This window comes from Lygodium microphyllum, chromosome 28 (assembly GCF_053477565.2).
Source record: "Lygodium microphyllum isolate KBCC chromosome 28, Lygodium_microphyllum_v1.1.10, whole genome shotgun sequence".
Lineage (NCBI taxonomy): Eukaryota > Viridiplantae > Streptophyta > Polypodiopsida > Schizaeales > Lygodiaceae > Lygodium > Lygodium microphyllum.
The window spans coordinates 4,550,198-4,555,539 of NC_141162.1; the positions used below are offsets into that span (position 1 = coordinate 4,550,198).

Here is a 5,342-nt window from a genome sequence, read left to right on the forward strand (position 1 = left end):
CCCTTGTTGCAGTTTTCCATTCATGATGTCATTCTGCTTTTTATAGCAGTCTTTAGCCATATGACCCATTTTACCACAGTAGTAGCATTCAACATTACTATTTGCATTTTGACCTCTTTGCCATCCACCATGACCTCTTTGGCTCCCCCTGCCTCTAGAGTTACCACGTCCTCCTCCATAGGACTGGTTTTCTTGAGTTTGCTGCATATTCTGATTTCTGCCACGGCCTCCAAATCGGCCTCCTCTACCTCTGCCTCTACCTCTTCCAGCATTTGAGTAGAAGACAGCTTCTTTTGAAGTTCCTCCTGAAGAAGATGCACCACCATTTCTTTGCTCCTTAGAAATTAGAAGAGCAATCAGCTCCTCAAAATCAGGAAATCTTTCACGAACTGAAATGGATGTCCAAAACTGTGCATAATCCTTTCCTAGGCCATTCAAGGTCACAGAAACTAAATCATCATCTTCCACTGGCGACCCGATGGAAGCAAGTGCATCTGCAATCTTCTTCACTTTCATGTGGTAGTCATTGATACTCATATTTTCTCTTTGCACATTATGCAACTCTTGCTTGAGCTGCATTTTCCTGGCTTGCGTATTTGTGCTATACATTTTTGACAAAGTATCCCATGCCTCCTTTGGCGTACTTGCATCCTAAATATGCACAATCATAGAGTCTGAAATGCTGATAGACAGCCAGTACAAAACTTTCCTTGCTCTCTCATGCCATGTTTTAAATGCCTGCATTTGCTGTTGATTGGGGACATCAGGAAGAACTGGTTCTTCTTCATTTCCTGCAACAAATTCCCAATATCCTTTTCCCATAAGGAAATTCGTCATTCTAAACTTCCATGCTTGGAAGTTGTTCTTGTCAAGCTTTTCAGTGACAATCTGTGAAAGAGAATCAAATGCCATTACAGAACACTGCAAAAAATTCTGTCACTGCAAAAAACACAGCTTCACCCTCACAAGGGAAAATCTGCAAAACTGGCGAAAGTGGTATTTGACCACACAGTCACTTCCTAGTGACGATTTTGCATCAACAGGCAACAGGGATGATTCTGTAACTCCCAATGTCTCTGCACACAAGCATACGATGCAATTTCTACAGTAACTTTTCACCGACCTGTAGAACAGTGGCTGCACAGCATAAAACTGGGCCTTTTCCTGAGTGCGTGCAGAAAACTTCCGCCTCCAAAACAGGCCCCGAAATGGCCTCAAATCAAAAAAACAAGGTCGCCACAGGCTAAAGCCCTCGCCCGCAGCATATAGTGCCCTCTTGCTTCACCGCGAAGGGCGTCTCAACCTGAGACAATGCACTCCTGCACTTTCCGGCTGTGCTACCTGCAGAGATCTGCTCCCAAAACAGAAAATGAAAGCAACACTGCTCCTCTTACCAGAACACCGCGAGCTTGGCTTGCTTTCTAGAGCTCCTTACCATGAACAAGTCTCTGATACCATGTCAAGATTGTGGGAGAGAAGGAAGGAGTCTCGCTTGAAGCTTTCTTGCTTGCACAATGGGGGAAGACACACAAGGGTGGAGGCTGAAAACAGTTTTTCTCTTCTTAGTTGTGTAAGCCAAAAGAACTCAAGTACAAAGAAATAGAAGAACCCTATATATGGGTCTCAAACCAAACTCAACTAACTAAGGTGGCATACTAACTGAGCCACGAACTAGAGTAGATAAGGATAGCTATCATTTAGCTATTATTCATGGGCGGTGTACCAACCGCGTCTGCAACTGACAAATCGGTGACATAAATACACAACGGTCACCCTGGCGTATCACGAGTGGAGCTCGATATCTCAACACTAGAGTGCATATAATGTCCTAAATAAGTCAATCATAGTAACCTTGACAAACCATGACAAAACACAAGTCAATAGTAGTAGCCATACTAATCGAAAGGGCAGCCATATGCATCATCCAGTGGCTCACTCTTTGAAATCTCCTCATCTGAGCTAGACTGATCTCTAGTACCTGTAGAAGGTCCCTCTACCGAAGGTAGTAGAATGAGACGAAACTGTACACCATGATCATGCCATAATGTAGCACTCTCCTAAAGACGTAAAGAGTCCATGTAGCCTCAACATCGTAGCATGTAAAGGCAGAAGGTATCCATCTGTCACACGATAATGACAAAAAATAGAGACATGTCTCAAACTAATCAAGAGCAACAAAGCACCAAGAAAACTGAGTGTACAATAACCATGTCAAATACCTCTACGGCAATAGCCTCAATCATAACCTCATCCATGAAGTCTAAGTCCTCAACTATGCATCTACACACAATCTCCAACTCATACTGCAGGGCATATTTCTCCACCCACGAGGGAGAGTCCCCTGACAGAAAGAAATACATTTCACACATTGACAATTACCTAACAATCTTATTCACAAGTACCTAACAATCCTCTTTACATATTTCTGACTCAAAGAATCACCTGAAATGGAGGCAAGAAAAACAACCCATCCTGATCCGCCAAACAAGTTGTTGTCACTCTAAGTTCATGCCAAATATGATCCTTCGACACCTTTTTCCACAATGGAACATGATCTCGTCCATGAGTAGAGTCCATGGGAAGATTCAAGAGCACAAAGTTAGCAGGAGCACAAAGTTAGCAGCCCATGCCACTGCCATTTTTTTTTCCTTATACTCCACCCCCAATTTATTGATTTCAAAAAAAAATGTATGGATCTTTGCATAATGCTCATTTCTAATAGAGGATGCAAAATCCTTAACCATAGAAATATAATCTCCACATACAAATGAAAAGATAGAGCGATCCAAATTAACCCTCCTTGTATGGACAAGAGTGGCACATATTCTTGTTGGGATGGTGGTCTAGGATGTGAGGATGGACCTAAATACAAAACAAGCATAACATACAAAACAATCATGGCAATTACAATGAATGAACAACAAGCATGACATACAAAACGATTGACTTGTGTATATCCATAAAAAGAAGCATACCACTATGAAAGCTACCATGCATACCAACATCGAGTGGTGGTGAATTGTCATCAACAAAAATTTCACGATCTAAAACAAAACAAGCAAAGAAACATAAATATTTATTTTACAAGGAAGGTATATTAAGTATCCAACATAGAGACATGAATATGGAAAGTGAAATAAGTAAAAGTCACATGTACTCTATGTCTCACTAATTTGAGCTTGCTTGCCTCTTTGAGCATGCTCACCCCTTTGCGCTTCCTTGCCCCTTATTTGATCACCTTCAAAACCACTTATTTGTTAGAAAAGTAAAGCTTAAGGAAAGAGAGGAGACAATTGCGGAAGCCACTTTACCTTGACTCAGACAGCCACCACTTGCACCCTTTCCCTTGGATTTTTTCCATTCCTCAAACTTAGCTTTCTCACTTGGCAATACATGGAGCGAGGGCATGTTAATCCACCAAGGGCATGTCTCAATCTCAAATGGTGAGAGACCAATCATATTCTCCCCATACATAGTGGACTCTTTGTTAATGATATCCACCCATCTTTTACAAGCCTTGGGAAAATCAACAAGCAGCTTAAGGTCTCTCAAGTGCAAAAAATACATGGAATATTCAAAGATAATTTATATGAGTCCCCACAAACTACACACTACAATGTCAAACAAAAGGCATTAAAATAGAAAACCAACCAATAGAGCAATCGACAAGCAGCTGCATCAAGCTGGGATTGAATAGGTTGATCCTCTTTTTTGTGGACTTTTCTTTAGCACCAATTTTCTTAATGTTGCCAAAAATATGTTTTCTTCCCTCGTATCGTATGGATGCAAAGTAAACATGAAGAGATGGCTCATCGGGAAAATTAATTGGATGCTCTATGGTAACTGCTATTCTTATCTCTTGCTCCAAAGAACAAAGCGCATTCTTTTCTATCATGTCTAGCAACAGTTTCCTAGACAACCACCTACAATGAAAGAAATAATGAAAGGCACAAAAACATGCAAAGCAAATAATTTTTTTTTCTATGAAGCATAGAGATAAAGCAAGAAAAGCTAAAACTCTTACGCTCTGAACTATGTGTTTGTTGATGGCATACCATGGATATTGCGAATAGATCTTGAACTCTCAAGAAGTCTCAACCAAGTATCTTTTTCTCTACACTGACAAAAGAGATTGCTATCAAATTCAACTTTTCAATACCCACAATGGTGTCCTCTCCATCAAATTGAAGAGAAAACAAAGTTTCTCTCTATTCCTTGCCAAGGGATGGATTGATAATATTCAAAACCTAATAAATATACCAAAATCATTTCATATTAGTAGGAGACAAACACAACAATAATAATTCTAAACAAATCAAACATTGCAATACTTTTTGCATACGATCAATGTACTTTCGTCGCAACTCAGTTGAGATCTCCTTTTCTTTTAAAGCCCTCTCCTCTGCACTTAGACCTTTTGTCACTTTAGCTACTTTGGTCATCGCTTCCTTTTGAAACTCAACCTAAAAAATTTTGGGGAAATCATTGCATACCATACTTTCTAATCCTCTCATAACAAGAAAGAGCCCAAATATATATCTACGTGGTAAACAAGCTGGGCCAAATCCTCTCTAGCCAACGGATACCATGGGGGTGAAGTCTTTGATTCAAGCTTCTTTTTGGCTTCCAAGGTTTTAGCCACATTAGCAGGTTGCTCTCGCAAATAGGATTTAATGCCACACTCACAAATATTTGCAGCATTGACCAATGTATCCTTCAGATTTGTGACTATGACTGCATGCTCATTCAAGCTTCCAAAAAAAACAAAAAATTAATACATATGCATTTAATGAGAAGGATCACATGTGCATTGTGTTTTGAGAAGAACTTACTCATTCATGCAAAGAAGGCTAGCAAGCAAGAGACTTCACTGAGTCTAGTTGGATCAACAATAGTGCTAAAGACCCTCAAATGCCATTCTTTATCATCTTTATATTTCTATGTAATTAACTCCATCCAAGCCACTATGCGATGGTTCCCCTCCCACACATAGAACATTTTATTGGAAAGAAAATACAACCCCTTATTGGTTCTCAACTCATTATCAAACTCTTTATCTATAGCCTGCCAGTGGGCATCCCATGAAGTCCTCATCTCACTTGTCACTAGAATTGCTACACCCAAAGGGGAGACAACAAAGACAATGAAAATACCCTTCTCTGGATAGTAAATTTCACCCTCTAAGGCTATTTTGAGTAGCGAAGTGTCACTTCTCAAACCTCAAACCCTAGGGTATGGAAACATCCTACAAAGGGGAATGGGTGGGCACCTTGAAATATCTAAAACCATGCATTTAGCCAATACATCTCCACCTCAAACCCTAGGGTATGGAAACATCCTAC

At 40.2% G+C, this 5,342-nt stretch overlaps 1 pseudogene; it reads right to left on the reverse strand.

The window, feature by feature from the left end:
* Positions 1–3,678: 3,678 nt before the first annotated feature.
* On the reverse strand, positions 3,679–4,340 carry LOC148011140 (uncharacterized; annotated as a pseudogene).
* Positions 4,341–5,342: the final 1,002 nt, after the last annotated feature.